The 25,440-nt window shown below is 33.5% G+C and overlaps 1 protein-coding gene and 3 long non-coding RNA genes across 4 annotated transcripts in view; 2 read left to right on the top strand and 2 right to left on the bottom strand.

Moving 5' to 3' along the window:
* Positions 1-1,443: 1,443 nt before the first annotated feature.
* On the bottom strand, positions 1,444-2,494 carry LOC143246935 (uncharacterized). Its single transcript, XR_013026252.1, has 2 exons — positions 2,210-2,494; positions 1,444-1,738 (listed from the first exon to the last, which is right to left on the bottom strand). It is a non-coding gene; the product is annotated as an uncharacterized LOC143246935 (long non-coding RNA).
* Positions 2,495-3,824: 1,330 nt separating this feature from the next.
* On the top strand, positions 3,825-5,745 carry LOC143246934 (uncharacterized). Its single transcript, XR_013026251.1, has 2 exons — positions 3,825-4,129; positions 5,242-5,745. It is a non-coding gene; the product is annotated as an uncharacterized LOC143246934 (long non-coding RNA).
* Positions 5,746-8,244: 2,499 nt separating this feature from the next.
* On the bottom strand, positions 8,245-15,023 carry LOC143246936 (uncharacterized). The gene is made up of 3 exons (XR_013026253.1): positions 14,695-15,023; positions 14,051-14,153; positions 8,245-10,640 (listed from the first exon to the last, which is right to left on the bottom strand). It is a non-coding gene; the product is annotated as an uncharacterized LOC143246936 (long non-coding RNA).
* A 5,150-nt stretch (positions 15,024-20,173) lies between these two features.
* The window catches only part of LOC143246933 (anoctamin-6-like), a 39,862-nt gene continuing 34,595 nt past the window's right edge, over positions 20,174-25,440 (top strand). The window contains exon 1 of the mRNA XM_076494205.1: positions 20,174-20,436. The gene's annotated coding sequence lies outside the window, so the exon portion shown is untranslated. The remainder of the gene's footprint in view (positions 20,437-25,440) is intronic.

The following is a 25,440-nucleotide window of genomic DNA, read 5'->3' as shown; positions in this document are numbered from 1 at the left end:
TCTCGTACAGTTGACATTCAAGTTATACAGAGTTTTCGTGTGAACAGGCTGGAAAAGCTTGTAATGAGCATTGGATAAAGAAACAAGGGCTACAAACAGTTAGCCTGATACCAAGTTCACACACAAAAGTCCAACTCCAACATGTGTTTTGAAAATAAAAGTCGAGTTTTTCCCCAAAAATTCTAGATGAGTGATGATATATATTCACTTGTTATCAATGTTCTTCTCTTTTTTTCAATTTGTTTATATTTTTCTTCAGGAACATAATAATAAAAAATGTCATTATGATGAGGGAAATAATAAATAAATCTAACTAAGAGTTTGTTATCTACAAAATTTGTAAACAATTTCTACACGATAGAATAAAAAAACAATATCAATTTCGATATCTACGTGTGTGAATTATAGAAAATTTGTATTTAAAATTCAAATAACTTGTATGTAATTTAAATTATGAGATCTATGTGCCATTGGAAAACATATTAGGAACAGTATTCAAAACCCCATATGCAGTGATGTTAATGGGACACACACTCACGTGACATTAACAGATCAGTTTTAAAACTTAGTTTGCCAATCCTCAAAATACGTTTATGGGATATGATGTGTGACTGGCGACTGAAGAAGCTTTCTTTCATGATACAATTTTTTACGAGATACTGTGACATCTAACGACCTATTTTCATTTCAACAAATGAAAGCAGTGACCGTCTGATAAATAAAAGTTCGCTATTAAATCTTTACCACCATCTATAGTCAGAAATCATTATTAGATGTGATTTTATATGAATTACAGAATATTTGTTTTTGAAACTAAACTGATTCATCAAAACTGTTAAAAGACAAACAGTTCATTATATTCATTAACTTCTGATCTAATAAACCAATGGTGATCAGAATTAGATAATAAATCTCGGGATTAGTACAGCTAATTCAGAATAGGATTTTTACTTATTAACAGCCCTAATGTCGACAATATGCCATAAGATCTAGGTTATTTCTACACAAGATATCAAGCTAATAATGTAGTATAATCATAAAAAGTGAATAAAATGAAACCCGACAAACCTTAGAACATACATTTACACTTAACATGAGACATTAGTGTTAGACCTATTACATTGTTAACCGTTACATTTTCTGTATAGTTCCACAGAGATTCTCAACAAGTAGAAGTGTTTATCATAATAGTATTACAACCACACTATATGTATGTAATGTCTATTGCTGAATGCGTGTTACTTTTCAGACCGGCTTATATACGGCAAATATAGTTTGCGGAATACTATTTAAGTTAACAATTTTATACAACATAACTTATATACATTATACATTAAATATATTACAGACATTATAATAAAAAAGTTAGTAAAACTAAACTGAAAAAAAGAATGGAACATACTATACGAAGCACATACCAATGACTTGGAAACATGATTGTAAAGTATATTAAATATTTTTATTGGTTTCAAATCTGTTTAGACATTCTTAAACAGCAGTTAAGTGAAACTGTTATATGGATAAAGAAAGTTATTAAACGAGAACATGAGTTGTTAGTCATACATTCATTCATGGTGATAAATACAGAACATGTTGGATTTAATTTAATTTCTGTTCCTTCAAATAGAAGAGTTACAACTTTTGTAAGAATTCCTCGTTGGATAGTTAAGATCTGCTGAGCTACTACAGATAGAACTTCTAAATCAAAACAGGACCAGGCACCACAGGAAGCAAGACCCTTGGAATAAAACATTAAGCTCTGTTCAAATTATTCTATAAAAATTATTAATATCTATAGAAAACTTCTGATATAAGTTAGCCATCAATTTTGCTTTCATCACATCTTAAATTAAGCAAATTGTTACTGATGATATTGCAACACCTTACATTTGTGAATGTCATTTCTTATAAAAGACAATATATACATATATTAATGAATTAAAGATCATAATAAATTACAAATTATTTACAATCAACTGTAAACTGAAAATACAAACTGTTCAAAAAGTGGTACGTACTAGATTCTAATACAAACATTTTTAAAAAGCATAACTAGTGTATTGCTGACAATTCATTTAGTATTAATACTTCACTTGTATTTTTGTATTGTGACTTTAGTGGATATCTTTAACCTCATTACCATACAGTAGAAACGATATTTGTTACAGTGAGAAATTGTTTATTTCATGAGGAGCAGAGGATACATTACCTTGAAAAACTTTCCTAAAGCAATATAGTCCAGGCCATCTGAACAATTAAAAACAACACACTGCTTTGCAACAGCTTTGGCCAAGTCCTTTGTGGTTTCAGTCTTCCCAGTGCCTGGCTGGTCCTTCAGGAGCACCCCCCCAAATGAAGATGCAATGTCCCAAAGAGGGTACGGTAGCAGCGATCAGTGAGAGGAGTAATAACAAGCCAAACAGTGTTTCCCAAATATTCATAGCCAGAGAATGTCAGAGATGAGCTTATCACAGAAGTTATCATTTTTTTCATCCTAAAATTAAAAGGTGGCATAATTGCTGTCTCACTTCTTAAAGTAACAAAATGTTTTCCTTATTTTAAGTCATTTTAAGACCAAATTTCAAATTAAACTATCATTTATAATATACATTTTAGTATGCATGTCTATATATATATATACATTTTTCAGTTTGACTTAGAATATGTTCTGATATCATTTTTTACAGATGGTAATATTAAAGAAATAAAGTAGTATTTCAACCACTTAATAAATGAGCTGTCAAGAAATGTGCTTTACCTAACTTCTGCATGTCATGTTCGTATATGCATATACACCTCTACATTTTACTCTATAACTAAACATTTTAAACTGAGAAAACCATTTTCAAATTTGTCCTTCAAGAATAAGAGGGATGAAGGTTACTTTACATAAGACAGTTAGAAAACATGACTGAAAACTGATATAATGGTTGCTAACTTATGGCAACACATTATTTCATTTATTAAACCTTATTAACCTCACTCATATATAGTTGTAGATAATACAATATGATTCAATGTGTGGTAGATTCAAAAGATTCAATACAAAGGAGCTGTAGGCTCAGTGACATTTTGCTTTCATCTCATGGTTGTCAAGTCCTTGATAAAGACACATTATTTTTATTGTTTCAGTCTATCAAGCATATCAAACTGCACAATGGGTACAAATTATTAGCTAAAAGGTTAAACTGTGCCAAACTGGCATCATTTTCAGGTGGAATGTATCACTACTTTTATTTGCTTGTGCTAGTAAAACTGGAGTTTATTGCTGGTTTCCAAGAGCTGTCTCAGCACAGGATTGATATCATTTCACTACTGTACTACCTTTTGAGTCAAATACATACCAATAGTAATCACTGTCAGATGAAGATATGCATTATGAAAGACGGGCATCACAGGAACATCAGTAATGGTTTATACAAAATTGTTATTTTTCTAACTGAAATTCTATCAACAAAGCTAACTGTATAACAATACCACATTGAAGAGGCTTCTAAAGTTGTTTAATTAGTATACTCCTATCTCACAATACAGCTGAAATGGAAACTTCCGTGGCAACAATTTGAAAATGACATATCATACACAAGACAAAAAAATATTTCCTCAAAATTAATATCTCAGAAGTGAGTAGATGAGAATAATTTTTAAGTAAAAAAGTCAGAGATAATCCAGTTATTCATGCTAAAACATCCCCTCTGGACAATTGCTGACACTAAATAAAATATTTATAACAGCAGCACTTTAGAGAAAGAACCTTTAGTTTTAATGCCAACATAGCATTAATAGGAATAAAATCCTTTGAATCTATACTAGGTGAAGTAACAATCACATGAACTTGCAAACTCATAATAAGGAAAGGAAAAATTATCAAAAGCCCTCCACAAACTAAGTAAAGTTAACAGAAAATGTTATGATAAAAAGTGAAGTATGAATCACAGGAAGAAGCAAAAACTTTATACATGTGCATAAGTGAGTGCTGAATCATGTTAATTTCAGTAAAGAGAAAGTCAGCTACACTAGTAGGGTGTGTCACACTCCTATTGGTGGAGAGTTGTCACGTGCTCATTTGCATGCTACAACACAGTAATACCCTTGGGAAACAAGTGAATTTGGACCCTCAATACTAGTGGTGAGTGAAAATATTTGTATATATAAAGCAGCACAAATAGAGGAAAGCTATTATGTAAGAAGAAGTAAGATTGTATCAGAAGTATGCCTTATGAACTTTTTATAACTGGCTCCAGTATTTCCTTTTATTTTAGTTGTTAATTTGAATACATTGTTTTTATAATAACAAATGTTCTGTGTAGCACCAGCCTATAACTGAGTATCTGAAGTGTTCTTTACCTGTTGACAGTATTAAGATCACATACCTAAAGCATTCTTTTCCTGTCGAGGTGAATATTTCGAGTGATTTTTTACCTGTTAGCAATAATAAAATTAAGTATCTCAACTGTTCTATGATTAGCATTAATATCAAATTTCAGCATACATTTACATAAGAAATGTTAGCCCCCCAGTGATATAATGGTATGTCTCTGGACTTATGCTGGTAAAAATCAGGTTTTGACACCCATGGTGTAGCTTTTTACAAAATAACTAAACAAACAAACAAGATAATGTTTACTCTTTGAACTGTTTTAGTGTCTCCACAATATTAAGTTCCAGTGTTTTAAAATAATGATAAATCAGGAATTAAAGTTTTTAATTTTTACACTGGTCATCACTTTTTAAATCATTGTTAAGTAGATTTAGTGAAAAAGAAGCTATGTTTTTAATAAAGATCTTGAACTAAATTTTGTTCAGAGGAAATTTATCTTAACCTTCCTTTCTTTAGTTCAAAATTTGTCATCTATATTGTTTTTATCAGTGTCAATATACGTTGGTTGTCAGTTGTTTTTTTTAAGTGTGCTGTCAAATTATCAACAGAAAAAAATTCTTGAAATGATTGTAACAAAGAGTACACTAAAGTTATTTGATTAACTCAAAGGAAAATTCTTTAAAGTTAATGAAAACTTCAGTTTATGAATTAGTACTTACTGTTATAAATGTGTGCATCATTGAAAAATAGTGAATATTCACCTAGATGTATTGGATACAACTTCAGTTTTTTAACAGATTTGTGTTTAAGTATGTACTTGTCATAATCCTTTAATAATAATTTGAATCACTAGTTAGGGTGAATGAAAATTTTAAAGTAAATAAACACTAGTTTATTTGTTTCGAATATTTACGTAACAGCAACCGCCCCTAGATTTCAACTGATACACTAGAGGGAAGGAAGCTGCTCAATAACACTCACCGTCAACTCTCGGACTATTATAATTACGTCACTTGACCGTCAGCTTTTAGACTATTATAATCAAATCACAAGGGCGCCAGCTTTTAGACTATTATGATTACATCATTTGACCATCTGCTTTCAGACTATTATAATCAAATCACTTGACTACCAACTCTTGGACTATTATGATTACATCATTTGACCATCACTCTTACGGTATACTGAAAACCACAAAGTGCTTGCGCGATTTGTTTCTGCAATGGGATGCGAACCACGAATCCACAATCCAACACGCTAAGTGCTAAATCACGTCCTGCCCAGAGAGAACGAGCGAGCCATATAAGAGTAAAAATGTACTTAAGTAAAGACAAATGTTGGAAGAGAATTCTTCTTTAGATACGGTGTGTTTTGTTTACATTTATATTGCATTAAATTGTAAATAAATTGCATGTATATCAAAACTTTGTTTTCTGATGTCATTTGTGTTATTTATACGATAAAACTTAAATCATCAATCTCATACACTGGCACAGTTTTCTTTATTCTTATACAAGACGGTAGAGTACGTTTTGACACCGGAAATCCGATAAATATCTTTAATGGTTTATGTGCAACATGTGTGTTTCACACGTCTCACGCTACTGTTTAAAATAGCAATATTTAGAATGTGAAATTATATTGAAAATTGCTTCGGTCACGGATGACGTTATTCACAGTTCCTGCTCCTAAAGGACAAGAAAGGATGTTTAGTTACGTACAGGAGAAAGTTATTCGTCAAGAAGAAAATGATCGAAACCGAAAAAGTGAATTGATTGTCTACCGAGAAACCACGATAGCTCAGAAGAGAGTTTTAATATCAATAACAGTGGTTGCACACGCACGACACAACCTCGGACATGCGCATTTTATTTCACAGAATATGTTTATCTTCTGTTTACTTACGAAAGCTTAAAGAAATTTAGGTGTATGTTTTTTTTTACAACACTGGGAAAAGTCGGCTATTTCTATAATTCGTTTTTGGTTTGTTTTTTTGACAAACTTCAGAAACATTTCTATCTCAAAAATCTAACCGCATCTTGACCATTTGGCACGATCGCGAAATCTAATATAAGAATCAGAGTATTTTATGAGGGAGTTAATGTGGACAACATTACATTCAAGAAAGTGGCGCCACAATAAAGATTTTCTATCAGAAATTGGGTCAAAGATAAACCTGTCTCAGGTCAACACTACATTCCAAAAAAGGTGGTGCGGTAATACAGATTACCTGTTAGAGATTGGGTCAAAGATAAAATATTTCGGGTCAACACTACATTCGAGGAAGGTGGCGCCGCAATAAATATTTTTTCTTAGAGATTGGGTCAAAGATAAAACTATTTCAGGTCAACATGACATGTAATTGGTTTGACTATGACTAATTTCTTCAATTTCATGTTTCTTGGAAGCAAGTGCACCTTTGATATTGATATATAAGACTGTGAATTTAAGACATTATACATCCATTGATCAATTGTACAGTTAATAAACTGTGATAAGTATAGTGTGCTGTGTTTTTATAATTGTTTACCATCAATTCCATACAGTCTTTGGTATTTCTTGATTTTAAATATTCTGTAATGAAGTATTTTTCTTCCTCCGTTATTTTTTTATTTTCCGCCAAAAGGCCGGCCCGCCCTCGCCACTGTCTGGAAAACGCTATCCTAAGAGGTTTATTCATCTTGTTGAATGTTTTAAGGAATATGATAGCACTTAAAACCGATAAACATAAGAGATGAACTTTTATATACACGTTAAAAACATATTCAATACATATTTAAATACATTTTTTTTTCATTTTGGAATTTTACACAATGTAAAATATTTACACCTTTTCGTGATGACGACAAACCCACTTGAAGTAAAAAATATATGTCAAGATGGCTGGTATTAGTATTAACACAAGTAAAGCAGAGAACAACGTTTCGACTTTCTCAGGCCATCTTCAAACTAATACCCGTCATGAAATATAATTTTACAGCTCTTTCGTAAATAATTTGTCAATGTAAACTTCATTTTATAAATTGGCCGAATTTTAAGTGAGGAATTTGTTAAATGTTTAAAATTTTTATTTCTACGCTGATAGGTTTTGATAAATAACATTCTCAGAGGAGTAAAGGCAAATTAAAAGTGGGGGGCAAGGTTCATTTGACCAAGTAAAGTGAGGGAATACACATCAAAGTCGTGCATACTGAGGCCAGAGTTTAGGGCACGCTTAAGAGCCCAAGAAGCTCTTTATTCGTTCTCCCACTTTTCCTGACAGTTTTCTGAATTTTTGTGCCCTTTAAATGGAACATATTGAAAAATAGGGATTTCCTGCACTGATAATAGCTGTATGAAAATAAAAGTTACAATCAAAGAAAAAACAGCTTTAACTGTTCTCTAGACAGACAAACTTCTGGAAATATAATCTTAAAAAGCAGTGTTTCTTCCTGTTACCTTCACAATGTTCCAGCAACAGCATAATCTTTATTTAAATTTTCTTACAAAAAGCGAGCTACCACACAATGTTGTTTTTCTCTTTGATTTTTTCTCAAAACAGTCAAATGAACTTCTTGTGTCATATGTTGATTACAACTCATTATTATTTGTTTATTTACACTGGTTGTTGTTATTTGTTTAATGCAATTTTAGAAGTAACTGAAAATTTATTTCCTAAAAATATGATTACAAAGGCTCCTGGTTAAAATTATAATTTATGCTAAATGAAAACAACGTAATTCTAAATATTCGTAATTATGTTGGCAACTTATACAACAACAATTTAGTGCAGATTTCGAAGACTAAGTTGACAGTTAATTTCAGATTATCTTAATTTGTTTCCTTCTTATTTTTAAACACAAAACTGCACAGTAGGTTATTTGTTAGCCAAGGGTATCGAAACCCGATTATTCACATTTCAGGCTCAAAGACCAGAAGAGCGATTATATTAAACAATTTCTCCAAACCTAGATAACGATTTTAAACTGGGTACAGTTTTATCGAGCAAACAATTTAAAATAATCCTAACGCCCCCTCGAATTTCTGACATGTTACGAAATTCTCATCATCTACGAAGTTTGATATTCTTGAACGACTACTTGTGCTTTTTGTATATTTCCTATACTTAGTGTTATCTGCTCTGTACACTTTATCAACATGATTAAAAAAAGCCAGCTCAGCAAGACGTCAACGTTTGTAAATAATTGTTACTAAACTATAAAACGTGTTAAATATAGAAATTATAAGTTTTATTTTCATTATACTTCACAAGCATTATTTGTTTTGAATTTCACGAGGGATATCTGCGTTAGCCGTCCTTAACTTAGCAGAGTAAGACTAGAGGGAAGGCAGCTAGTCATCACCACCCGCTGCCAACTCTTGGGCTTCACAAGAAGTCATACCTTTCAACTCTAATTTTGAAATACTTCTAAGTTAGACTATATACTATTACTATAACAAAGTGTGGTAGACCTACGTTCATCTTCCAGCAATTAATATTTCTAAAAATTATGTAAAATTAAATCAATATACTTGTAATAGTTAACCCATTCATTCACTTTCTAACTAGAAATAAACTTCTATCATCATAACTATCTTTTCATGCCCGGCGGTTAAGGTACTTGACTCGTAGTCTGAAGGTCGCGGGTTCGAATTCCCATCACACCAAACATCTCGCCCTTTCAGTCGCGGGGACGTTATAATGTGACGACCAATCACACTATTCGTTAATAAAAGAGTAGCCCAACAGTTGGCGGTGGTTGGTGGTGACTAGCTGCTTTTCCTCTATTTTTGCACTGCTAAATTAGGGATGGCTAGTGCAGATAGCCCTCGAGTAGCTTTGCGTGAAATTTAAAACAAACCAAACCAAAATCATATGTAACAAGTATTCAATTACAGTACTGAACAAAAGTGTTGTCTCCCGCTGTTACAGTGGAAAGTCTACGAATTTACAATGCTAAAATCAGGGGTTCGATTCCCCTCGATGGACTCAACAGATAGTCCGATGTAGCTTTGCTATAAGAAAACACAAACACAAAAGTATTAAGACAAGAAAATATTTTGTCATTCTTTCCATTTTGTGGGGCTAATTCTTCCATGTCACCACGTAAGAAAACTCAAATATTTTATACCTAAAACAACATGGTAATACTTTACTGTTGACAACCGATGAATCAGTATGAGAATACTTGTCATTCTTTGGAATTTCCATAAACTTGTACCAAGGACATATCATAAGGGTTTTGCTTGAATGAACATAGTGATTAAATTTAAGATCTGAAATAACTGTCATGGTGCCCAATGCAGTGTGTTAACTGTATAGAAAGAAGTTAGTAAGGAACTAACATATGGTACCGGTGTATGTTAGAAATAAATTTCATAAAACTTCACAAATAAACCTTCATACAGAGAGTGTTTAACACATTATATTAAGTTTTATTTTCATTGCCCAAAAAGCTTAGAGAATTGTCACTAGAGCAGAGAGTTCGTACAAAAACTTTACGTTGTGCTGATTGGACTCTATAGCAAATTGCTTCAGAATTGAAATGTTCTCCTAGAACTGTCAAGTACACCCTAGATCATGAGACTGAGACAGGTAAATTAGATAATAGGAAAGGAAGAGTTAACTAAATAGTTAAATAGTTAACCCATTCATTCAGTTTCTAACTAGAAATAAACTTCTATCATCATATCTATCTTTTCATGCCCGGCGGTTAAGGTACTTGACTCGTAGTCTGAAGGTCGCGGGTTCGAATTCCCGTCATACCAAACATGCTCGCCCTTTCAGTCGTGGGGACGTTATAATGTGACGACCAATCACACTATTCGTTGGTAAGAGTAAAACAAGAGTTGACGGTTGGTAGTGATGACAACTAGCTGCCTTTCCTCTAATCTTATACTGCTAAATTAGGGACGGCAATCGCAGATAGTCCTCGTGTAGCTTTGCGCGAACTTCAAAAACAAACAAACACTATCTTTTAACTTTCTCAACTCTTCAACATTACCTCATATTTATAATTACCTTTTTAATATGCTAGAACATAAATTTGATATCAAATTAGAATTAAATTTGCCCTTCAGCTAACAAAATATTACATCATTAAAAATATAGGTTATTATAATATGCTACACAATAGTATTCGACAAAATGAAGGAAAACTTCATTGTACGGTTACTTACGAATGACGTCACTAAGCTTCGAAGGGATACACCATTTTTCTTAAGGAAGGTTAACTGTTTGGAACATAAACTTGTGCTGTTCAAGTTGGGCAGAAAAACGATTGGTCTTGACGTTAAGATAAGTCATTTTGAATAAATAAACTTCTGAAGTAAGTTTTCTCTATGGATACAATTAGAAAATATTATTACTATACGAACAGTTATTTCGAAATATAATTACATATTTCATTATAACTTTCGAAAGCAAGATAATTTATATTTTATCAAATTTTCTAAAAGAAAAATTAAACATCTTATAATAAGGAAGCAAACTTTTCCTAAAAACTAATTAAATAAATGAGTAAACTAATTGTTTCCCAAATTAATATAATTTAAAAAATTTCTCGTAATATTAAGTTTGTTTTGAATTTCGCACAAAGCTACTCGAGGGCTATCTGCGCTAGCCGTCCCCACTTTAGCAGTGTAAGACTACAGGGAAGGCAGCTAGTCATCACCACCCACCACCAACTCTTGGGCTACTCTTTTACCAACGAATAGCCCCCACGGCCGAAAGGGCCGTTGTTTTTCACGACGGGGATACGAACACGCGACCCTCAGATTACGAGTCGCACGCCTTAACACGCTTGGCCAGGCCGGGCGCCGTAATATTAAATGCTGTAGTGCAGAATTTACTATATCGAAAGTACTGGAGGCTGAATAATAATTATTACTGGAATTACATTTTTATGAAATATTTGTGTTACTCAGATACTGTCGAGTTTACTTTATTGTTTTTTAGATTAATTTAATAACTTCTCTTTCTTTATCGCAGTTTTTGTTTGCTATTATGCAGATAATTACATAATGAACTGTTTCAAAAACACAATTTTTAGTGTTATAAACGCTCAGACTTACTGCTGAGCCTCCAGGAAGGGCTTAACTTTCAAAAGTTCTATTCCACATCTAATATAAACCCAATACTGGAATGATTAGTGTTGCAGGTCCAGAAACAGGAGAATGAAGAGATGAAGTTTATATAAATTATTGTGATAAATAGTCGTAGTATTCTACCTGCATGAATGAAGCAGTGTTTCTGTTGTGGAAGTGACTGTGTCATGTAGAATGGAATCTATTTTGTGTGTATGTGTGTGTGGTTGTTTTGCTTTGCTTAACAACTCCCTCTATTACTTGTATCGTTTCGGTTCTGACTGCAAACTTACATTCTTCTGAAAGGTTTGTGAATGGATGGAGCAGAATATCCTCAACTCTATCATCGTCAGATGTATAATTTTTTTATTTTACGAAAATACCCAGCACCTGTTTCTCAGATTTGTACAGAAAGATATTTAATGTGTCCTTCTCAGTTTCTTTTTCTTTTAAAGTTGCTTGCCGCTAAGACTTTCCTCACAGACGTGTTTCACCAGTGTCCGGGTTGTTTGCTTTGTCATAACCCACAACTGCCACGTAACTCGATATCCCAGAATAGGGTAAATCATTGATTGTGACAGTGTAACTATTGTGTTATGTTTTGAAGAGAGGAGAGAACTTTGAAGATAATCAACGATTCTTTTGTTGTTGTTGCTTGTTTGACAGAAACATTATAAATATTCAAATAGCGCCTACTTTCGTGTGGTAATAAAAATAACAGCTCATCATGTTTCTGAAATGTTTTCCTTTAGAGATTTCACTGACCTCCTGAAAGTGTTTGTAAGCGCATTCCCTTCTTCTGAAGTATTCTTCCCAACGTAAAAAAGTAGAAGAACATATTTATTGCAATAATGTTTTCTGTAAAAAATACACTAGACCACTGAATGTACTTCAGCACGTTTTTGTTTTCCTAATATCGTGCAATTGGTAATGTATTTGAGTTTTTGTATTTTGATTTTCACACTCAAGAAGAAACAATTAATATTATCATGATGGACACTTTCTCTGTCAAAACGTGTGTAAAGCAGTGATAAAGTGGAACTTACTACAGAAATTGGTTACAAATACCAGACGATTTTGTATAAGTATATAAATTTTCTGTACTGCACAGAAACTGCCGCCGGGACGAATATAAAAATAAAAATACTTGCTCGTAATGGATCTCTATTTTAGAATTACAAGAATTTTTTTTCTCGATTTTTCTTCATTATTCTTATTTCTTTATGCGTGAGTTTAACATATAACCAAGGCTCATTGTTCATTCTGTGCGCAAGCAAGCTGCACTTTTCATGTATTGCTCACAATCTGCGTCCAGTTACGTAAAAAATTAGCTGCGAGAAAACACACAGCCTCATCTAATTTAATATAACTATTAAACTGAAATGTGGTTGGACGAATTCTTTGCGATTGAAAATCACCAAGAAAAATTTGTTCATTATTCTCATTGCCTGTAACTTTTACTTTTTCTTGTTTCTGAGAAGAAAGCGTTATTTCCCAATCGCTTATGCCTAAAGTAGATGAAAAAGACCTATTTTTCTCTTCAAACTTTGTTTTTATGGCTTGGGTAATGAAATTTTCCAATTTATCCATTTTCCAGAACATTCCAGGTAGATTCAGCGCTGAGTAACTGATAGAGAATTTTCACGAACTTACAAGAATATTCAAGAACTTTCTAGAATGTTGTAGAAGCCTAAAAGCTGTGCTGCTCCATAACGGGAATAATAATCGATCTCTTTCCACCATTGCACATAAAATTGGATCTGATGAAACAAATTGTCATAGCTCCTGATAAGGAATCTGCAGCCTTCAAGTACCTTCGAGACTTCTTCCCTAAGCTGTTTTAGGCAAAGGTCAAAGCTGGTGTTTTCGTTGGACCACAAATAAAGATCCTCGAGTGCGCAGAATTCCTCAAGAAGCCCAGTAGGAAGAAAATAAAGCTTGGAGCAGATTTGTCGCAGTGATTCAAGGTTTCTTGGGCAATCACAAGGTTCAAACTCATGTAGAACTGGTTGAGACTCTGGTGAAGAACTACGGTAAAATGGGCTGCAGGATGCCCCTGAAAGTCCATATCCTTAACGCTCACCGTGATAAATTTAAGAAGAACATGGGAGCATCTTTAGAGGAGGAAGGCGAGCGCTTCCACCAAGATATACTGGACTTTGAACGCCACTACTAAGAAGCGTATAACGAAAACATGATGGAAGACTATATTTGGAGGCTGTTACGTGAAAGTGATTTACATTACAGTTGCAAATCTCGAAAAACTACTCACTTCTAAACATTTTTGTATAACTTTAGTATAAATACATGGAAATCTTGATTCATATGTTATTTTATTCAGGCATTGTGTAAATGAACACGTGCAAATTTGCCTGTTTTTCATAGGAAATAGGTTAATTTCTAAATTTCATTATCCAGGTCACAAAAGCAAAGTTTGAATGGAATAATGACCATTTTCTATACTTTTACAACATAAGCAATTAAAAAAATAACACTCATTATCCAGGAACAAAATTTATGTTACACAGTGTAATTGTTTTGAAAAACCATCAGGACATATGGACTTCAAACCTATAAAAATATTAAACAATAAAGTGTAAGTGATTTTTGTTTGATTGTAATTAAACACAAAGCTACACAACGGGCTACTTATACTCTACCCACCACAGGTATTGAAATCCGGATTGTAACGTTATAAGTCCGCAGACATGCCTCTGTGCCACGGGGGGAGGCTTGTAAGTAAGTGAGAATTTCTTATACAGAATACCTGGAAAACATTTTGTAAAGAAAATCAATTACAATTAAGAAATTTTAACATAAAACTTACCCAAAGTCATTTTTAATCTAGGAATTTTCCATTTGACAGAATTGTTTTTCATAAAATGATGGATATATTAATATATGAAAACAGTCTTTTGAATGTGAAGTGAAATGCATTCTAATTTAATATCAACATTAGGAGATTACACAGCGAGCATTTAAGACCTTTACACTGTGTTATATTCGTTATAACTTTTTTGAAACATTATCTGGATTTATTGACCTCAAACGTGATTTTTTGAATCAAGGTTTTCTAAAACGTAAATAGACTATTCATGTTTAGCCATAAATAAAAAATCAAGGGTAAATGCGAAAGCTTAAGAAATTCTAATTGGCAGATAAACCGGAAGTTTTGCAAAGGTATAGAAAAGCGGAGGACTTAGTTAATATAAAATTAGAGAACCCACAACGGGTTATGGGTGACATATGACTGATAATGTTAAAACGCTAATAATCTAGCAACAGCATCAAAATTTCACTTTACTTACTTCTCTGTTGCATTTTCTGACTCACAGATTTCACTTAAAGCAAACAGTATGGGTCCACTTACTGGAGTAAGATAGATACGAAGTTGTGAAGTACGTGTCTGTTTCTCTCTCTGCTCTCTTGCTGATTCGTCTGAAATAAAAGTCGAATTATGGAAGGAACACGAGAGCTATTTTCACCCACAAGCTAAGCGGTGAGTGTCTGAGTGCTTTTTCTGTTAAAAATCAGGTTTCGATACCCAAGGTGGGCAGATGATGCATTGTGTATCTTTGTATTTAACAACAAAACAAACAAGGTTATTTTACTTCAAAATGTCAGCAAAAATACAGTCCCAAACAAAACAATCAAGCGAGTGTTTCAGCTGAAGCATTGTTTTGTCAATTTTTTTCTTTTCGAGTGTGTCGGTTTTAAAGGACAGATGGCGAAGTATACAAATGGCGCGAATTACAGTGTTACTGTTAGAAGTTGGTATTAGAATGTTAGATTCTGCGCTTGGACAGGGTAAAGGAAGGACATACCTCTGAAAGGCTCTAGATTTCTACGTGTTATATTTTGCTTCATATTTCGTTAGTGTTTTACTTTTCACTTCGAATTTTAGTTTTACGCCAGTAGACAGAAGACCTTATTTGAATTGGCCCAAGACAGGAAATACCCCTTCGCTAAACAACGAGGCGACATGCCGGTCGGGGAGTCGGAGACCAGGGAAAGCGATGTAGCGTCTGAGACTGAGGGAGCAAGCCCGTCTGTTTCAGGGACAAAAAGTAAGTCTAGTGACTGTGGCCAAACAGATAATGATAATTTAAAATTAAAATCTTTAATGTTCATAGCCGAAAAAGAACTAAAAGCTAAGTTAACGCCGGTTAAAGAAAATACTGTAAGGACTCGAAAAAACGAAAACTAGTAAAAGATATTATGATTTCAGCATGTGAAGACAATGTACCTAAGACTACGGTTATAGACTTTAATATGCCAAAAACTAGCAGTACTAGCAACCCAAACCCCACCCTGGATATTCAAAACAAACATGTTCAGACAAAGACGAAGTTCTTTCTGACGACGAAGGCTTCACGCTTGTGCAGACTCGAAGTCAGAAAAACAAATTAAACAAAGAACAACCACCACAGACACACATACACAAATCGCACCAAAATCACCTAAGCACGCAGTTATAATCCAAGGAGTTCCTGGTAGTTACAACCAACCACAATTGGCCAAAGAAATATACAGGTGCAAACCTAATACAAAGATTACTAATATTAAGCGTCTGCCCAGAGGCGGTGTTCTGGTTCAAGGACAGGAACCCGCTGACTTAAACAGTCTACTAAAAGCTTGGCCTGCAGACGCATTCAAAACAGGAAGTATTACAATACACCTACCAGGAACTAAACCAACACCGAAATCTTTTGTGATACGAGGTGTACATAATTCAATAGACATAGAAGACGTTAAGGAAGAGTTAAGTACACAAAACATAAAACACATTTCAGTTGAGCGTATAATTTCAAATATTACTAAAAGACCCACAAACCTAATCAAAGTAGTCACAGACAACAGCCAGGATATTACACAATTCATTAATAATGGTATCACTATGTGGTATCATAAGTACACAGTAGAACAAACAAAAACACCAGCAGTGGTTGTCACACAGTGCTACCAATGCCAAAGGTTTGGACATGTAGCAGCAGCATGCCAAGCAAACGCGCGTTGTGTGGGCTGTGGGAGAATCACCACATTACACATTGTACAAAACAGAACCCCAAACCCAAATGCTGCAATTGTGGGAAGAACACACGGCAAATTATAAAGGTTGCCAGAAATATAAATCCATAAAAACACACTTATACGAAATTAAAATCCCAACATGAACAAGCCGCCACCACCACGAACAATTAAGGAACCCACACCTACCACTCCAGCACCACAAAGTACAACTACACAGACAAACACATACGCTGCAGTGGTTAAAATTCATCATCCCGACAGGAAAACCATTACCAAGTGAAGAGGAAATACCAAAACCACCTAAAATACACAACCAACAACAATTGAAACAACATTGACATCTGCCATAACTTCCACCTTCTCGGAAATAATGGCAGAATATACAAATCCCACAAACACCAACAGTCTCACAGACATAATTGTTAAAATCATATTGGAAAACATACACAAGTTCTTGCCGCAAATTTTAACCTCCATCATAAACTCTACTAGACATGGATAACTTCACAGTTCTACACATCAATATCCAGGGTGCTCTTGCTTCCAAGAAACATGAGATTGAAGATACAACAAGCTCCATAAAACCTGATGTAATCATAATTAGTGAAACTCTTCTGTATAACTACCATAGATTTAAATTAAACGGCTACTCTACTATTAGACATGACAGGAAGGATAATAGAGATCCAAACAGAGGTCTTTTATTATTGTATAAGACTGAACTTATAGTTCAGGAACTTACTATCCCTTCCAGTAATGAATCTATAGTTATTAATGTAAAAACGCAAAATCAGACAGACGTTACTGTGGCGGGCATCTACTGCTCGCCTAGTACAGTGTTAGATGTAAATCTATTGAATATATTGTATAATAGCAACTGTAACCTTATTATTATCGGCGACCTAAACAGTAAACATATAGCATTCAACTGTCGTTGCTCAAACGCAAATGGCAAATTACTTTATCAATTTCTGGACGAATCAAACATGACTTTATTAAACGATGCAACACCGACACATATCTCGTACGCACATGGCACCAGTGAAATACTGGACCTATGCCTGTGTTCGTCAAATATGAGTCGCAAATTCGTAAATTTTCATGTTGGTCACGATATAGATAGTGATCACCTTCCAGTTTGGTGTATCTTCAATCTCACCCCCACTTAAATAAAACCATAGTGAGAGACCAACTGAACTACAAAAAGCTAATTGGCCAGTTTTCCAAACTATATTAAATGAAACCTTACCTCCAGAAGCACTACATATTGCCGCGGACGCATCAGATATAGATGCATACTGTCATATCATCTCTGAGTGTCTAAAACATGCAGCCAACAGTTCGATACCGAAACAAAAACACTTCACAACAACTCATTCATGGCAACCACATAAAGATATAATACACTTAATTAAAACAGACGTATACTCCGCAGACAGTACATTCAAAATCGCAACCCCACACTTAAAACTCAGATAAACACAATAAGAAATAAAATACGAAACTTAATCAGACAACAGAAACAAGAAAACTGGGACACCTTCTGTTCCGATCTAAATCATAAAACTGATCCTAAACAATTCTGGACACATTTGAAAAGATTTACAAACACAGGAACAACAAACACAGTATATCCACCACTGGAACTGGATGGAGAAACAGCATACACTAACACAGAAAAAGCCGAGATATTTAAAAACACCTAGAAAACACGTTCAAAACACATCATGAACCAGACATGAACAGATACTTTTATAATACAGTCACAAACTTTATTGACCAAAACAGAAGCATTTTACACCTAAATTTCCAGTCAACAATATTACACACCAAGAAAAAACAAAAGACTGGAGCACTCATCAACTGGTAAAACATATCACTGTTACAGAAGTAGTAACTGCTATTAAAAACACAAAAAAACAAAGCTCCTGGAGAAGATGGTATTCAAGCTATCCTCCTAAAACAAGGCACTCAGAGATTATATGAACACCTAACAGCGTTATTTAATCTCTCACTATCAGCTGGATATATCCCCGTTTCTTGGAAGGAAGCAATAGTATTAATGTTCCAGAAAGAAGGAAAGTCAGCGAATAAACCAAACAACTACCGCCCGATTAGCTTAACCAGTTGTATTGGCAAAGTATTAGAGAGGATAATTAGTAATCGTCTGTCAGTTTACTTAGAAGAAAATTCAAAATTACCAGAAATTCAAAACGGATTTCGAAAAAACCGCCAAACTACAGACCACCTGATTCGACTTACAGAATCAATTACCGACAGCTTCAACAAAAGAATGCACTGTAGCTTGCTTTCTCGACATTGAGAAAGCATTTGGCACAGTGTGGCATAACGGCTTAAGACATAGATTGCTTGAAATGGCATTACCCCAGGAAACTATTCGCTGGCTGTCCAACTTCCTGGATAACAGAATGTGTAAAGTAAATGTAAATGGGGCCCACTCAGGGTCCTTTTCACCCGAAGCAGGAGTCCCGCAGGGAGGGGTTGTTAGCCCTATATTATTTATCATGTACGTGAGTAATATGCCTCTGTCGGACCTAAATTTAGGTTATGCATCACAGTTCGCTGACGATGTAGCAGTCTGGAAAAGTGCCCCACTCCGTCAATAGCAGCAACGAACCTACAACCAGTCCTAAATAACATCGAAGAATACTGCCAGAAATACAGAATCAAAATTAATATTCCAAAAACCCAAGTCATAGTATTCAGCAGACTGAATAAGCTGAAAAAAGATCCACCAAAACTCTATATGAATGGATCACTTTTACTGACTGCTACTTCTGCTAAATTTCTAGGTCTAACCTATGACTCAAAATTAACGTGGCTACCACATATTAAAAATGTACTGATACGAATCTGGAAAAGAGCAAACTATGCAAGAAGTCTTTCAGGTAAAATCCAAGGAACATCACCAGACAACATACTTAAAATCTACAAAACGTACATTAGACCAACAATAGAATATGCATCACCTGCCTGGATTAACATAGCACCCACACATGTACAGAAACTTCAACGTATACAAAATTCTGTACTAACTTCAGCATACAAAGTACCACGTAGCACCTCAACCACATTCATGCACAAGTATGCAAACATAGATACAATAGCTGAAAGACTCTTGCATAATTCTCTAAAATATTTCAATAAGAATTGGCACAAAAATGACTTAATGTGTGATCTCGACAGATATCACGTACATGATGTAAATGGTACTAAATACCTCTCCCCTTTTAACATATATTTAAGAAATGTAACACAAGCTGGCCACTATGCACTAGACACTTAGTCCTTGTTTCTTTTTATTTTTATAATTATTATTTTCTTTTTTAATCATTATTATATATTTTTATTTTCTTTCTTTTGAATTATTATTCAAGTATTGAATAATAATAATTATTATTACTTTCTTTTCTGTGTGAGTGTTTGTGTTACTACAAGTAGTAGTAGCATTCTCTCAATCGAGAAAAAGGAGAAAAAAAAATATATATATATGAAAATACAAAAAAAAAAAAAATTAAATGGAAAAAAAAAAAAAACTTCTTGTTCGTCCATGCATGGACTGAGCCCTGAAATGGACCTGAGTATGATGTTATACTTTTACTCTGGCCCAAAGCTTAAAAAAAAAAAACCCTAAAGACAGACGCTATAATCGTTCGGGAGGGAGGAAGAGGTCAAATGTACCTGACCCTCCTGGGTATTTAACAACATCAATACCCAAATACCCACACAGTCAAACTTGGATTAGAATGTTAATATACATGCAGTGAGTTAGTAGGACTTGATTTATTATAAATTTTAGAAAAATTACATTTCAAAAAACAAAAGTGTGCTGTGTTGCAAATAACGATACTTTTGCTCTTGTTTGTTATGAAGCTCTAAGATATATCTACTCGTAGCAGAACTGATTAAATCTAATATAAATTTCCTGGAAGCAAACCTAACGTTCTGTACAACTACAAATGCTACAATGGATACACATATTTTGATACTGTGTAAAGGTAAGAAAGTAAAAGTTATTTATCTTATTATTTAATTATGTGAGATGAATTAAATAGATTCAAAGACGTAAGAGGAAAAAGCTGAAACTTAAAAGTACAGAACTGTATTTTAATTAAAGTTTTACTATCCATACCAGCCATCTTAAGAATACATTTTCACTTCAGGTGGATTTCTCGTCATCATGAAAAGCTGAGAAAGATAATTCCTATAAGAAAATAAGTTCATTAAACTCGAAGTACAAGTTAAACAGCGATTAGCCTAACGTAATGTTTTCAATATACCAAGGTTATATTTCTAGTATTTAGTATTAGAACTGTCATTGACAGTGTCAGCAGCAAGCATACTAATTATAAGGTGTATTTAATTATAATAGCGCATTACAGCCGACATGGTTCTGCAAATAGAAAACACGGCCTTAATACCCCTTCTGACAGCACTGCTGTTTGTACTAGTAATAGCATTACTAATGTTATTCATTTATTGTTGCTGTAGAAATTAACTTTGGTAGTGAAATATTCTAGAAATATGTAACTACCTGTAAAGGTTAAATGGTTCATATTGCATACTGTGTTATTACTATTGTCTGCATGTTTTCTGTTTAAGATGATACATTGTGTTCTTTTAGTTAGTTTAGTTTGAAATTTCATACAAAGCCACACAAGGCCACTTGTAATAATCGTCCATAATTTTTAAGTAATAGACTAGAGAGAATGTAGTTTGTCGACACTACCAACTCTTTAGCTACTGTTTACAAATGAGTAGTGGGATTAAGTGTTGCATATAATGTTCCATGGTTGTAAGAGTGAGCATGTTGAAGGATGAGAAATGGCACCTCAACTCTCAGTTGCAAACTGAGTGACCTAATTACTGGACCAATTATTGTAGAAATGACAACACTGTAATACAGGTGTAGCAGTAGCTCCCATTTGCTAAGGTGAAGTTCATACCATGGAGCATTTATTAGTTCATAATTGGAAAAAAACAACAACAAAGTCTTTAAAATTACACTATAGTAAATATATAATCAATTTGCAAGTTTCTATTATATGTGTGTTATTTTATTTATGTATTTTAATGAAGAAATAGTATTGTTTTGGGTAAATATTTTTATAGCATATAATTTGATTTAAATTTTTCCTCCTCTAAATTTTAGCATTGTTGATGAGCACTACTTTTAACAAATAGTAACAGACTATAAAAATAATAGCACCATCAATAACCTTCAGACATTTTCAGATTAACTGTGATACCCAGATTTTGACAAGATATTCAAGCTACCAAACACTAAGTGTAAGTAATAAAATCATGGTGTACCATCAGATGGTGCATTCTTTATAAACATTCTTCATAGCCATCTTTACACTGACAGTTGATTGATAAAATGTGCTAATCTTTGACCAATGACTTAGCATCACAGGGTTGTAAATCAACCAATTACAAATTATCCTCATAATTGTGAATACTTTATAAGGTGATAATAGACATAACATTATAAACAAATAATCAAATCAAAACAAACACTGTTGAGAATGTTTCTTTGAGAAATAACCAGAAAAATAAATGAATTTGTTATTGAAATAAAAAATTTATTTTCTACAGCACAGTTGGAATCAGCAGAAAATAGGTTGATTCACACAACAGTCTCTTTACAGTGATTACAGTTTACACATTTCTTGGTGTTATGTTTATTATGTGTGAAAAACATAATGATTAATGTCTATTGCTTGTCTTTTGCAAAATGAATTATAACTTGGTTTCAAAATTATTTTAAATTTATCAGTTGTGCTTTAACAACAATTTCATTATTTGCTTTGAATAGTTTACAAAATACAGCTTTTTTGATGAATAAAATATTTTATTAAACAAGTTACATGTTTTATATTTCTTGCTCAAAAAGGATCTCAGTTTAAGTTGTTTTCAGAGTGTATTTCATAAGCATTTAACTAAAAAAATCCTCAATGAAATATGTTGACTTCAAACACTTAATGAGTTACAGCTTTCTAATATTGTGCATTTTTTCTTCATAATTCTTGACTTAATAGGATTCCATTCTTAAGATATTACTTTATGTACTTGTAATATATAACAATAGTATGACAACAGAGGACTATTTGGTTGGTTTTACAAAGCTCTCCTTACATATCCACTTGTGAGAAAGTAAGACTGTAAACCCATCAATAAACTCTTGTAAAGTGCCAACCTTCACTATTGCCAGTAGTAACACACTCCTTGAGTCAGTCATCCTGTTATGTAAATAAAAATGTATTAACTGAAGCCAAGTCTGTTTTTCCAAATCCTAAACTTGTGTCCTCTATTTGTATTGTCTTCAGATGCTGTTATCCCATCGATCCACCAGATCAGAGATTTGCAACAGGTGGCACGCAGGCTGCATGGTTTTATGTGGCCTGCGAAAGTCAATTGAAACATAACCTACTTTTATAATATTTTTTTTTGTAATGAAGAAATGAAAAATTCTTACTTGTGAGGTAAAAATGCATGAAAGCTCCAACTAGTATTCACTAATGAATTTTAAAATTTATTTTGTCAGCACCTATATGTTTATTAATTATGCCTCTATAATTTTACAGTAATAACTTGATAGTAAGAGCTTTTAAATTATGTCACATACACCTCAACATAGTATACCATCATTCCCCCTGCTAGATAAAGTGGATTCACTGAGTTATATACTCCCTCCCTTCTGCTAGACAAAGTGAACATAGTATACCATCATTCCCCCTGCTAGACAAAGGATTCACTGAGTTGTATACTCCCTCCCTTCTACTAGACAAAGTGAACATAGTATACCATCATTCCCCCTGCTAGACAAAGTGGATTCACTGAGTTATATATTCCCTCCTTTCTGCTAGACAAAGTGAACTTGCCCAGCTGGTGGCTGTTGCCAGTCTGTCTGTTTGCTGTTGTGGTGGTCGATATGTTGTAAATTATCACTGTTTAATTCCATGTTAAATATAAAAATGAACAAACTTTTTAAGAAACGCAAGATTAACAGTGAAAATAGTGTACCAGGAATGTTGGGAACTTGATTATTTAATTACAAACAATATTGGCAAGTTGTAGTGTTTGATTTGTATGCAAATTATATCAATGCCCAAAGAATTCAATGTGAAAAAACATTATTCAACTATGCACGAATAAAAGTATAAAAAGTATGAAGGAAAACTCAAAGTTCAGATTGTGGATTTCAGCAAGAAATTAAAACAACAAACGAATATGTTTAGCAAGTTGTCAGAAAGCCAGACATCTACTTCATATGCTTCATACATCATTTCTCTTGACCTTGCAAGGGCAAAGAAACCTTTTATTGATAGCAGTTTAATAAAGAAATGTGCTGTTGAAATGGCAAAGGTGTTTTGGGATGCCAAAACTGCTGAGAAATTTTAATCAGTGCCACTTTCCAACCAAACCATACAAAGAAGGGTCACTGATATGGGAGAACAATTAGAAAACTCGCTTGTTGGACTGGGAAAAAAAGTACTTATTTCTCTCTGTCTTGACGAAAGTACTGATGAAGCAGATGTTAGTCAGCTGTTAATATTTGTATGTGTTGTTGAAGATATTTCAAAGAAAGAGGTATTATTGAATGTATGAGCTCTTCATGGGGCCGCAAAAGGAAAGGATATCTTCAAGGCAGTGAAAAATTCAGTTGATAAAATCGGAGGTTTCAATAAGTGTTCAGCAATAGTGACAGATGGCACACCTGCAAAGATTGGAAAAAATTAGGCTTTGTTGGTTTTTTAAGGAAAATTAAGTAACTTGCCCAACATTTCATTGTGTTATTCATCAAGGAGCTTTGTGGTGGAAATCAGTGAATCAAAACAAAGTTTTAAATTTGTTAAAGTTATTTACCTGATAAGAGGAGGAAACAAAGCTTTTTTACATTGGCAGCTAAAGCAATTCTTGGAGGATATGGAAGCAGCATATATTGACTTTAAAACCAAGTAAGGTGGCTCAGTGCCCGAAAGTGTTGTGAACAATATTTTGGAATAAGGAAAGAAATCCCTGTATTCCTCAATCAATTTGTTTCATCAGATACAACACAATTGGAAGAAGAGCTCAAAAGTAAGGATTTTCTGATACAACTGGCTTTTCTCGTAGACATCACCACTCACCTTAACGATCTCAACCTAAAGCTCGAGGGGCAGAACTAGATGATATCAGATTTAATGGGAAACATAAATGGGTTTCAAAAGAAGTTAAGAATTTTCAAAGTTTACTTAGAAAACAATGACTTGGGCCACTTTCTGAGTTGTCAGTAATTAATAGAACAGTTCAAAGATGATGAGTCACTTGATTTTTTAGAATTTTGTGTAAATTTTGAAGATATTATTGATGTGTTTAATGCAAGATTCGAAGAATTTGAAATTATAAAAAGCAGGATAGAGCTGTTCAATAATCCTCTTTGTGTTAACAGAAAATCAACAAGCTGATGTTCAACTTGAATTATGTGATTTGCAAGCTGATCCCTTTCTGCAAACCAGACAAGAAGAAGGACCAGATTTCTTTAAACTACTTTCAAAAAATCTATTTTCAAATCTGTGTACTTTGGACAGAAAATTCCATCAATGTTTGGTAGCACATATATATATGTGAAAGTGTGTTCTCCACTATGAAATTCATTAAGAACCACAACAGATGTCGCCTCACAGATTCTTCTCTACTTCACCTCCTAAGACTAGCAATGACAGAACTCCATGTCAACAAACCTGCTTTGGTCAGTGTTGCTGAGCGACCTCATAGTTCACATTGAAACTTTTATGTACTTAGTTTATTAAATATCATAGATATGTTTGCTATTCTAATTTCTTTTATATGCAGCATTTTTTCAATAAAATTATTCATTACATAATTGAACATGTTTAAGTTATATTTTCCTTTTATTTTCACAATGAAATACATCTTTTTTTGAAAATATGTCCATCCAAATATCATGTAACATAAAGTAAGTCCCATTCAGATTAACTCCTTCCCCAATCATAACT

Source organism: Tachypleus tridentatus, chromosome 3 (genome assembly GCF_004210375.1).
Source record: "Tachypleus tridentatus isolate NWPU-2018 chromosome 3, ASM421037v1, whole genome shotgun sequence".
Lineage (NCBI taxonomy): Eukaryota > Metazoa > Arthropoda > Merostomata > Xiphosura > Limulidae > Tachypleus > Tachypleus tridentatus.
Note: the sequence above shows the minus strand (reverse complement) of the source record. Positions and strands in the feature narration are given on the sequence as shown.